Source organism: Macrobrachium nipponense, chromosome 40 (genome assembly GCF_015104395.2).
Source record: "Macrobrachium nipponense isolate FS-2020 chromosome 40, ASM1510439v2, whole genome shotgun sequence".
NCBI classification, from domain to species: Eukaryota; Metazoa; Arthropoda; class Malacostraca; order Decapoda; family Palaemonidae; genus Macrobrachium; species Macrobrachium nipponense.
This window is the reverse complement of record NC_061101.1, coordinates 10,183,559-10,196,158: the sequence shown is the minus strand read 5'-3', so window position 1 is coordinate 10,196,158 and position 12,600 is coordinate 10,183,559. Positions and strand designations below refer to the sequence as shown.

Here is a 12,600-nt window from a genome sequence, read left to right as displayed (position 1 = left end):
TACTTCTTGCAAGTACTTGGTAACTATGGTTTTCTTAATGATATAATCATGGTTGGTTCAGAATTCATGAGAAGATGAACGTTTTAATGAGTAATTCTCTGTAGGATATTTGGCCACATAAAAGAATCAGTATTTTTGGCAATCTTTTTAGTGGAAGATACACTTCTTGCACGTACTTTTTTACTATAGTTTTCTTAATGATATAATCATGGTAGATTCAAAAATTCATTAGAAATGAACGTTTTAATGAAGAATTCTCCATAGGATATATGGCCACATAAACGAATCAGTATCTTTGGCAATTTTTTTTCGTGGAAGATATATATACTTTTTGCACGTACTTGGTGACAATAATTTTCTTAAGATTTTGCATACAGTTTCAGTTACATGTTAGTCAGTATCTTAAGTAATTTTTCATGTACATATATAATTTTTTTCTGAAATAATATATTCATTTTTCTTTCTATACAGTTTCATCCACATGTTGTCCATGCAATTAAAGCATTTCTTACTTTTATCATAGATATTCCACCATCCTGTGACTTCCTGAGTGGATATGAAGAAATGTCAGGTCATTGTTACAAAGTAAGTGACCTAACTTAACTGTAAGATTTCTTATCGTGTCTGTAAATCTCTGTAAGGTACCTATCGCAAAGACTTGCATATATATCATGTATATATATACATATATATATATATATATATATATATATATATATATATATATATATATATATATATATATAAAATATTTCTAAATATTGATATCAAAGATTACCCATCTTTATAGATATTAATATCATTTATCACCCATCTTCCTAGATAATAAAATCAATGATCAGCATCTTTCTAGAAAATAAAAATCAATTATCACCCATCTTTTTAGATAATTAAATCAATGATCACCATCTTTCTAGAAAATAAAAATTAATTATCACCCATCTTTCTAGATGATAAAATCAATGGTCACCCATCTTTCTAGATAATAAAATCAATTACCACCCGTCTTTCTAAATATTAAAATCAGTGATCACCCATCTTCCTAAATATTAAAATCAAATATCACCCATCTTTCTAAATATTAAAATTAGTTATCACCCATCGTTCTAGATAATAAAATCAATGATCACCATCTTCCTAGAAAATAAAAATAATTTATCACCCATCTTTCTCAATAATAAAAATCAAATATCACCCATCTTTCTAGATAATAAAAATGAATGACCATCCATCTTTCTAAATATTAAGATAAGTGATCACTCATTTTTCTAGATAATAGAGCAACTCGTTACCCATCTTTCTAGTTATCTGACGAGCAGAAGACTTGGAACGACAGCCTGAAAGACTGTGTTGATGATGAGGGCTCCCTCATCACCATCAGCGATGCTGCAGAGCAGCGGTTTGCCAAAGATCTCTGTCACCATAGGGTTGATTACGTGTGGATTGGGCTCACGGAGATGGTGAGTGGTCGGTCGATAAGTATTCTTAAATATTACGAAAGTATTCTCAATATATTCTCTCAAGATAGTCTCAAAGTGTTTTTTTTTAATAATGCAATTTTCTGAAGATCTCTCAAATTATTTCCAAAGTATGCTTAAGATATTCTACATTATTCTAGAACTGATCTCAAAATATTCTTAAAATTATTCTCAAGCATTCCCGAAGTTATATCAAAATGTTCTTTAGATATTCTCAAAATATTCTTATAATGTTCTCAAGTATTCCTGAAATGTTTTCAAAGTATTCTTAAAAATATTCTCAAGTATTCTTGAAATGTTTTCAAAGTATTCTTAAAAATTTTCTTTAGTATTCACGAAATGTTCTCAAAATATTCTTTTAATATTCTAAAGTACTCTGAAATATTCTCAAAATAGTCTTATAATATTCTCAAGTATTACTGAAATGTTCTCAAAATATTCTTATAATATTCTCAAGTATTCCCGAAATGTTCTCAAAATATTCTTATAATATTCTCAAGTACTCTGAAATATTCTCAAAATATTCTTATAATATTCTCAAGTATTACTGAAATGTTCTCAAAATATTCTTATAATATTCTCAAGTATTCCTGAAATGTTCTCAAAATATTCTTATGATGTTCTCAACTATTCCCGAAATGTTCTCAAAATATTCTTATAATATTCCCAAGTATTCTTGAAATGTTCTTAAAATATTCTCAGAATAATAATAAATTCTAAAATCTTCCTAAAACATTTCCATGGTACTCTCGATATATTCTCAAAATGTTCCCAAAATATTCTCACAATATTCCCAAGATATTTTCTCAAAGTAATCCCAAAATATTCGTAAAATATTCCCAAAGTAATTTCATATGATTTTGTTAGGTACTTACGCACTAAATATTTGTTTAAAACCAGAGATTGTATTTAAGGGACAGACGAAAGGTTCCATGAAAAACAATTTTAAATGTTACGTTTAACATGATACACTGAACCACAGTGTATCATATGTTACTGTTAATTTTTCCAGTTGTTCCTGAGCAACTTTGCGTAGGTTTAAGCTATATATTTCTTATATATTCATAGATATATTTACAATCTTTTGAAGTTGAAATATTTTTTTTTCCAAATACCCACAAAGGGACATCAAGGTGATTATAAGTGGACAGACAGCAGTGAATCTAACTTTACAGACTGGGAAGAAGGTCAGCCTGACCCGTAAGTATTATCTAAATTACCATTTTCTTATTAAAATCACTCTCTCTCTCTCTCTCTCTCTCTCTCTCTCTCTCTCTCTCTCAATTTGCAGGTCATGACTTGCTCAAAGCTGACATAGGAGCTAGTAGTTTTATCATTATTATTATTATTATTATTATTTTTGCTCTATCACAGTCCTCTAATTCGACTGGGTGGTATTTATAGTGTGGGTTCCGGGTGCATCCTGCCTCCTTAGGATCCATCACTTTTTCTCACTATGTGCGCCGTTTCTAGGATCACACTTTTCTGCATGAGTCCTGGAGCTACTTCAGCCTCTAGTTTTTCTAGATTCCTTTTCAGGAATCTTGGGATCGTGCCTAGTGTTCCTATGATTATGGTTACAATTTCCACTGGCATATCCCATATCCTTCTTATTTCTATTTTCAGGTCTTGATACTTATCCATTTTTTCCCCTTTCTTTCTCTTCAACTCTGGTGTCCCATGGTATTGCGACATCAATGAGTGATACTTTCTTCTTGATTTTGTCGATCAACGTCACGTCTGGTCTATTTGCACGTATCACCCTATCTGTTCTGGTACCATAGTCCCAGAGGATCTTTGCCTGATCGTTTTCTATCACTCCTTCAGGTTGGTGTTCGTACGACTTATTACTGCAAGGTAGCTGGTGTTTCTTGCACTGGCTCCAGTGGAGGGCTTTTGCTACTGATTCATGCCTCTTTTTGTACCGGTTCTGTGCAAGTGCCGGACATTCGCTTGCTATGTGGTTTATGGTTTCATTTTTCGTATTGCACTTCCTACATATGGGAGAGATGTTACTTCCGTCTATCGTTCTTTGAACATATCTGGTTCTTAGGGCCTGATCTTGTGCCGCTGTTATCATTTCTTCAGTTTCCTTCTTGAGCTCTCCCCTCCCTTTGGTAGCCATTGCTATGTTCTCATCCGGGGCGGCTAGTTCTTTAGTCTGTCTCATGTATTGTCCGTGCATTGGTTTGTTGTGCCAGTCCTCTGTTCTGTTTATCATTCTCCTGTCTCTGTATATATGTGGGTCTTCGTCGTCTTGTATCATTCCTTCTTCCCATGCACTATTGAACCACTCGTCTTCACTGGTTTTCAGATATTGTCCCAGTGCTCTGTTCTCGATGTTGACGCAGTCCTCTATACTTAGTAGTCCTCTCCTCTCCTTCCTCCTTATTATTATTATTATTATTATTATTATTATTATTATTATTATTATTATTATTATTATTATTATTATTATTTTTTTTTTTTTTTTTTTTTTTACTCCATCACAGTCCTCCAATTCGACTGGGTGGTATTTATAGTGTGGGGTTCCGGTTGTTGCATCCTGCCTCCTTAGGAGTCCATCACTTTCCTTACTATGTGTGCCCGTTTCTAGATCACACTCTCTGCGTGAGTCCTGGAGCTACTTCAGCCTCTAGTTTTTCTAGATTCCTTTTCAGGGATCTTGGGATCGTGCCTAGTGCTCCTATGATTATGGTACAATTTCCACTGCATATCCCATATCCTTCTTATTTCTATTTTCAGATCTTGATACTTATCTATTTTTTCCCTCTCTTTTCTCTTCAACTCTGGTGTCCCATGGTATTGCGACATCAATGAGTGATACTTTCTTCTTGACTTTGTCAATCAACGTCACGTCTGGTCTGTTTTGCACGTATCACCCTATCCGTTCTGATACCATAGTCCCAGAGGATCTTTGCGTGATCGTTTTCTATCACTCCCTCAGGTTGGTGCTCGTACCACTTATTACTGCAAGGTAGCTGATGTTTCTTGCACAGGCTCCAGTGGAGGGCTTTTGCCACTGAATCATGCCTCTTTTTGTACTGGTTCTGTGCAAGTGCCGGGCATTCACTTGCTATGTGGTTTATGGTTTCATTTTTTTTTTCGTATTGCACTTCCTACATATGGAGAGATGTTATTTCCGTCTATCGTTCTTTGAACATATCTGGTTCTTAGGGCCTGATCTTGTGCCGCTGTTATCATTCCTTCAGTTTCCTTCTTTAGCTCTCCCCTCTGTAGCCATTGCCAATTGTCATCGCTGGCTAGTTCTTTAGTCTGTCTCATGTATTGTCCGTGCATTGGTTGTTGCCAGTCCTCTGTTCTGTCTGTCTTTCTCCTGTCTCTGTATATTTCTGGGTCTTCGTCTACTTTTATTAGTCCTTCTTCCCATGCACTCTTAGCCACTCGTCTTCACTGGTTTTCAGATATTGCCCCAGTGCTCTATTCTCAATGTTGACGCAGTCCTCTATATAACTTAGTAGTCCTCTCCCTCTTCCTTTCGTGTTATGTATAGTCTGTCCGTATTTGCTCTTGGGTTTAGTGCTTTGTGTATTGTCATACGTTTCCTGGTTTTCTGATCTATGCTGCGGAGTTCTGCCTTCGTCCATTCCATATTCCTGCGCTGTATCTGATTACTGGCTACTGCCCATGTGTTTTATTATTATTATTATTATTATTATTATTATTATTATTATTATTATTATTATTAATCAATGATGGCTTCTATTGATTTTGAAAACGGTGATTACCCTATACTGACGCTAGATCTGGTTAATTATTCTCCTCTCTTGTGTAATTATCTTGACTGTGAGTTAATATCTAATATGGTAACTGTTACATGTTTTAATATATTACTCTTGAACATACGAAGTTGTAAAAAGAATTTTATGCATTTTGCGTCACATTTGGCTAACCTGTTGACCGTGTTTTCATGTGTCATCTTTACTGAAACTTGGTTATCTCCTGATATAGACGTAAATTATGTAATTCCTGGATTTTAGTCTCATGATATATATCGAAACCATTATGGTGGAGGAGTGAAGATATTTATAAAATGTGGCATACAGGCGAAAATTTTAGAAAATTTCTCGTTCGTAAATGACCTCTTCGAGGTCTTAACAGTTGTACTCAACTTTAACAGTGTTGACGTTGTCTGCTCTGCTCTCTACCATCCCCCTACTTCCTCCCCTGAGAAATAACAATGCGTTTTGTCTCTAATTACTTATCCTTCTTGAGAGATTTACTTGCTAAGTACAAGAAAGTGATAGCATGCGGTGATTATAATATCAATCTGCTTAATATGGGTAAATTTGGATATATTGATAATTTCATTAATGGTATGTTTGAAATTGGCTTTACGCCATTGGTTACAATACCCACCAAAATAAACATAGATAGTGTTTTAACAAGGTTCAGCCTACTGGACCATATTTGGATTATTAATATTGATAATGAGAATAACACTTACGTTATCCCTTATGATCTTACAGACCATTTTATTGTTATGGCTTCATTTAAGCCTTTTGCTAACCAACTTATAGGTAGGGTTGCTCAGGTGAGGAGATCGTTTAGCAAGAGGAGCTTGACGACTTTTAGGTTTCTTGTGTCTAATTTTAATCCTCGTGAGTTTGTTCGTAGTGGTAGTTTTGATACTGTGTATGAATCTTACTTTGCTGGTGTTTTTAAACTTTATGAGAGCTCATTCCCTCTTAAAAAATCCTTACCCAAACTGATCGAGCCAGCTCCATGGATGACACCTATTCTGAAATCTTGTATTACTAAAAAGTCCAGGTTATATAAATTGTACTTGAAAGGTAATATTGAGAAGTTGGCCTATACTCAATATAGAAATATGCTAACAAAAGCAATTAGACTGGCCAAACGAGTATACTATTATAGTAAATTTAAAGATGCTGGAAATGATACTTCGAAACTGTGGTTAATTATTAATAATCTTATAAAAACTAAAAAAGCTGCCAGCCTGGAATATATCCATACACCTGATGGGATTTTGACTGGCTTGGATTTGGTCAACTATGTCAATAATTTTTTTATAAATGCTGCTGCCTCCCTTGTGGGTAATTTAGAACCACTGCTTGTAACTACCTACCATACCCCTCCAATAATGACAACGTGTTACTTAAGGCCGACTGATCATGTAGAGGTGGCACATGTTATCAGAAGTTAAAAAAATAAAGGCAATAAAATTTGTGATATAACGCCGTTAATATTGAAAGATAGCTGTAATGTATTTGCTTCCCATTATGCAATGGTCTATAATATGTCCTTTATGCAGCCTGAATTTCCTAGTCGACTTAAGGTTGCAAGAGTTACTCTGTAAATAAGTCTGGATTAGAAAGCATCATTGATAATTATAGGCCCATTTCAGTTTTACCTGTGGCTTCAAAAATCCTTGAAAGGTGAACTCTAGACAGGATGAACAGCTTCATTAAAAAGTACTCTATTCTTAATAATTCTCAATATGGCTTCCGCAAGAATAGAAGTACTACACAGGCCATTATTAAATTTCTCTCTATTGCAACAAAGGCTTATCAAGAGAAGAGTTTCTGTGTCTGCTTCTTCCTTGACTTGAGAAAGGCATTTGACACTGTGTCACACAAAATACTTTTGGATAAACTTACAGCATTATGGGTTTCGTGGCCAATTTCATCTATACCTAAGATCATACTTTGCTAACAGAAGGCAGTTTGTAAGCGTCAATGGTGTTGATTCTGATGTTAAAGTGATTACATGTGGTGTCCTCAAGGGTCTATACTTGGTCCTCTTTGTTTTAATTTTAATATTTATAAATGACCTACCTAATGCAGTGCAGGCCGAAACAATTTTTTATTTTGCGGGTGATGCTGCTTTTCTGTTGGTATCCACCATCATTCACCGAGCTTATGAATAAAGTTAGGAATTTGTTTAGTGAACTTTAGGTATACTTAAAAGCAAATATGCTATCTCCTAATACTAGTAAGAGTAAGTTGATGTTTGTCCTGACCAGGTCTCCCCAAGAACTTCCCGCCCTATCTTTCGCTGATGGCATTATTGAATGGGTAACGGACTTCAAATACCTAGGCTTGACTATCACTAATACCTTGACATATACAAAACACATTATCAATGTCTCACTTAATGTTCAGCCGTATAACTGGAGCAATTATTAGTACTCGTGATTTCTTGCCGACTGGACATATTGGCTTAAACTATATTATGCTCTATTGCTCCCCTACTTGAATAACCACATCTTGATATGGGGCTCGGCACCTGTTACTGTGCTTAAGAGATTGAAGGTACGTGTTAACAACTTGCTGAGAATAATTCTGGGAGTCAGATATGAGGATGGAAGACCGGTGATGGGCACATCGGAACTATATACACGTTTGCAAATACTAAACATAAGTAGCCTGTATAAACTAAGCTTATTCAAGTTCTTGAGGAGACTGCTTATGGGTGAGCTGCCTTACTTTTATGATCTTTTTGTTACGCCCCAACTTGAGTTCCCATGAATATGCTACTAGGGGCCGTGGTTATCATACACCTATTATCCGTACGGAGGTTGAAAGGAGATTCCTCCACTATCAGCTGATTGGGCTTAACAATGAACTTGAACAGAAAAAAAACTTTTAGAAGATTCCTTTCATGTTTCTCTCAGAAATTACAAAAAACTGTTACTTGCACAACAGTAGGTATTTTAAGTGGTGTTGAACTGTGCTTTTTAAAGACTCCTTTTAGTTTACCCAGGTGTTTTTTATTCCTTGGAACACAAGCTGGACGTGTGTGTTATTTTATTGGCATTTGTATGAATGCTTTTGTGTTGCAAGCTGGACTTGCCTTCTTTTGTATTTTAATGGCTTACTTAGTATTATATCTTACTTAGTATTATAACCCTTTGTCAAAATAGGCTCGAAACCCACATGTATTTTTTATGTCTCTGTTTTAGCTTGTAAGTCTGTATAACTTTTATGTAAAACCAGTAAACTTGCCTTATGTTATCGCCATATAAGCATTAAATTGCTTCTGTGAATTTTCTGCTTATACTATGAATTTGTAACAAATAAGGACAAACAAATATACTATACTATACTATACTATACTATACTATTATTATTATTATTATTATTATTATTATTATTATTATTATTATTATTATTATTATTTCGTAGAGCAACTAGTGGTAACGGATGCGGAGCAATTGACCCAGAAGACACTGATGGCAGTTGGGTAGCCGTGGATTGCCAAACAAATGCATACGATTACATCTGCGAAAAGAAGCAAGGTATGTTGGCACTGTGGTATTGGCACCGTGACTATTATTACATAATAATAAGATTGCCTTTTTTATTCCATTACCTATACTCCTGGTATGATGATGAACAACATTACTCTACTTCTTCTTGTATTGGATTAAACAGGACCCAAGGTTATCAAGGCTAATAATACATATAAAAATAAAGGTATTTTTATTCATTTTTCATTTGCATTTCCGGGTGTGATTGTAAATAACGCTGATTGAATTCTGGCGTTTGCATTAAACGTCAACAGATGTTGTAAGCCAAGTTTCAGTTTTGATTGTTAATATTCGTCGTCTGAAATTACAACCCTTCATTTTGAATGTCGAATATCACTACATTTACTTATAGTTGCATTGCATTAACCAGAAATATATTTCAGAGCAAGTTTTTCCAGTTTTGTTCGCGTCACTTGAAACTAAGAAGGCGTCATATTTGATAAGTCTGTATAATTCCTTTCCTCCAGGGGCTTGTGTCTACGGCTGGGAGCCCTTCGGGAAATCCTGCTACTATTTCAACACCGAGAAATCCGACGCCCTGGTTTGGGAAAATGCCAAAGCCACCTGCGAGGAGGTGGGAGCTCACCTGGTCATCATTGATGGGGAAGAAGAAAACAACTTTATTTCGGAGCATATGCAACCCGACGATAACCTCTGGATTGGGCTGAAAAGTGAGTTTTTTTTTTTTTTTTTTTTTTTTTTTTTTTTTTTTTTACAATTTTGTATTTGTCTTTAAGAGTTATATACATAGCACCACCAGTCTTGGATGAAACTACTCGTATGAAAATGAATTCGACTATCATGAAAGGTTAAATATCCTCTAGAATGATGACTTTGCTTTCATATATGATATTTCTGTAAATTTCCATCCGTTTACCAATTTTCAAACTTGTAGTTTGGTTTTCTGTGCTCTTTCATGTATTGAAATTTATTCATACAAAATGAATTCGACAAGCATGAAAGGTTTTAGGCTTAGATTAAATTTCCTCAAAAATAATGACTGTTTTCGTATATGATATTTCTGTAAATTTCCATCTATTTACCAATTTTCATAACGCAGAAGGGTACTGTTGTAAGTTGTTTATCTGCTCTTTGTTGTACTGGAACTTTTTCATTATTATTCATTATTATACATGATGATCCCCAATTCATACATATTGATCCCCATTTCAACTGAAAGTGTTGACACAGATTCTCAAATCATATCATGTAGCCTTCCTTGCATGCACAACTATATTTCCTTTGAAAGGCAGTGCTTGAGCAAATGGCATAAACAGCCCCTTGCATTTTCATTGGTTACCTCTGCTGTACCAAGACAGAGATTCAATCGTTTGTTATCGTGTAAATCACTGGTTTTAAAACGACTGTCTTTATGGTAGTTTCCTTTCGTACTACGGACAGGCATCAATTATTAACTTATGACAAGACGATTCCAGTGTATTTGTAGCTACAGAGAAACAAGGTTCCTATTACGGCATACTGTTTGTACACACAGGCATACTGAGTATGCATACAGTGAATACCGACAGCCACACAAGTACATGTTAGGGTCATAGGTCATGTTAGGCAAAATCCGTCTTATGTTTTCGTCTTTAACAAGGAAAGTCCAATAACGAGAACTTTTTTTTTTTTTTTTTTGCGCAGGTAAATCCAAAGACAAATTTTACTGGACAGACGGCACGGAGATGAGTTTTACCTCAATGTCTGATAAAGATAAAGAAGAAGCACTTGCTTTAGACAAGGACAGATGCGTCGATTTCCATCTGACTGGTGAGTGTTCATGATTTATTTATGTTTTTCTTTATGTATGACATTTAAAAAACACTTATGAATGACATTTTGTATAAAAAAAAAAAAAAAAAAAAAAAAACTGACCTTAGAGACGCAATATCTTAGATTAATAATTATTACAGTTCAGTAAACTTTAAGCTGTGAGTACTATGTACTATTTGATAACTCATCTTAAAGACGCTACATCTCGCAGTAATTAGTTTACAGTTCATTAAAATGAGGATTGAATGATTTGTTTTATTTGATAATTTGTATTAAAAAAATGCAACATTTTTCTATAATTAGTTTACGACCTTATTATCATAGTTATGAGCAATACGTATCATTTGATAACTTACCTTAAAAAACGAAATATTACAGTTATTAGTTCAAAGCTCTATGAACATAAAGTTTTGAATGATTAAGTATTTTTTAATAACCTAATCAGTTGATAACTTTCCCCCAAAAAACGAAATATTACAGTTATCAGTTCAAAACCCTATGAACGTAAGGTTATAAATAATAAGTATTATTTGATAACCTAATCATTTGATAACTGATCTAAAAAAAATTGAATATTACAGTTATCAATTCAAAACCCTATGAACGTAAGGTTATGAATAAGTATCGTTTGATAACTGACCTAAAAACTCAACTATTACAGTTATCAGTTCAAAACTCTATGAACATAAAGTTATGAATAATAATAAGTATTAATTGATAACCTAATTATTTGATAGCTGACCTAAAAAACGAAATATTACAGTTATCAGTTCAAAACTCTATGCTTATAAATTTATGGATAATAAATATCATTTGATAACTGATCTAAAAAACTGAATATTACAGTTATCAGTTCAAAGTTATGAATTATAAGTATCGTAAAGTATTGAATAATAAGTATCGTTTGATAACCCAATCATTTAATAACTGGCCTAAAAAAACTGAATATTACATTTATCAATTCAAAACCCTATGAACATAAAGTTATGACTAATAAATATTATTTGATAACCTAATTACTTGATAACTGACCTAAAAAAAAACGAAATATTATAGTTAATATTAAAGTTGTTAGTTCAAAACTCTATGAACATAAAGTTATGAATAATAAGTATCGTTTGATAACCTAATCATTTGATAGCTGACCTAAAAAAACGAAATATTACAGTTGTCAGTTCAAAACTCTATGCTCATAAATTTATGGATAATAAATATCATTTGATAACTGACCTAAAAAACTGAATATTACAGTTATTAGATCAAAACTCCATGAACATAAAGTTATGAATAATAAGTATCGTTTGATAACCTACCTTAAAGTCCCAAGAACAATTGATAGTAACTCATAAACGCACCAGGAGCTTATATCTTCTTCTTCGATTTATCCCAAGACCCAAAGACGATCGCCTGGACGCCGATGGACTGCTATTACCCGAGGCACTATATCTGCGAGGTGAAACAAGGGAAGGCTATACACCTCATCCACCACCCGAGTGAGTCGTCTGCAGAACTTAGTGATAGATCTTCGTACAGTTTGTAATCCTTGGTTTACCTTGGTTTCCCACGTTATTATTTGTCTAGTTTTACAATTAAGTACTCATATTTTTATTATCTATTCATTAAATCATTTTTCTCTTATTTTTCTCTTATTTTTCTCTTTTTGGTGTCTGCATTTATTTCATTCATTTGATTGTATTTTCGGTACTTAATTCATTTTGAGTTTCTGGTAATTTTAATTGGTTGCCGTCAAGTTACTGAATTCATGATTTCTTGTACGCGTGACTTTGTATGATATGTATGCATCTATACACACACACACACACACACACACACACACACACACATATATATATTATATATATAATATAATTATATTCTATATCTAATATCTATATATATATAAAATAATATATATATCTATATCTCTCTTATATATATCTAATATATATATATATATATAAATATATAATATATATATATATATGTATCTATATATATATAGATAATATATATAATATATATATATATATATATTCTAGACGTATATCTATATCT

At 33.4% G+C, this 12,600-nt stretch overlaps 1 long non-coding RNA gene across 1 annotated transcript; it reads left to right on the top strand.

Annotated features, from left to right (window-relative positions):
• Nucleotides 1-2,600: 2,600 nt before the first annotated feature.
• On the top strand, nt 2,601-9,402 carry LOC135212293 (uncharacterized). The gene is made up of 3 exons (XR_010313848.1): nt 2,601-2,678; nt 8,648-8,760; nt 9,240-9,402. It is a non-coding gene; the product is annotated as an uncharacterized LOC135212293 (long non-coding RNA).
• The last annotated feature ends 3,198 nt before the right edge of the window (nt 9,403-12,600 follow it).